The following is a 227-nucleotide window of genomic DNA, read 5'->3' on the forward strand; positions in this document are numbered from 1 at the left end:
TCCTTGTATTGCTGGGAAGAGTTAAGTTTATCAATATTAGTCATCTCACAGCATGGCTGTTACTGTATACTACATTCTCTTGGTTCTGCTCATTTCACTCAGCATCAGACTGTACAAGTCTTTCCAGGTTTTTCTGAAGTGAACCTGTTCATTGTTTCTTATAGCACAATAGTATTCCATTACATTCATATACCACAACTTGTTCAGCCATTCTGATGGGCATCCTC

General features: G+C 38.3%; 1 protein-coding gene across 1 annotated transcript in view; it reads left to right on the plus strand.

Moving 5' to 3' along the window:
- SNX30 (sorting nexin family member 30) overlaps positions 1–227 on the plus strand; it is a 161308-nt gene that overhangs the window by 153056 nt on the left and 8025 nt on the right. The window lies entirely within an intron of this gene.

This window comes from Vombatus ursinus, unplaced genomic scaffold (assembly GCF_900497805.2).
Source record: "Vombatus ursinus unplaced genomic scaffold, bare-nosed wombat genome assembly UNPS02014832.1, whole genome shotgun sequence".
Classification (NCBI taxonomy): Eukaryota; Metazoa; Chordata; class Mammalia; order Diprotodontia; family Vombatidae; genus Vombatus; species Vombatus ursinus.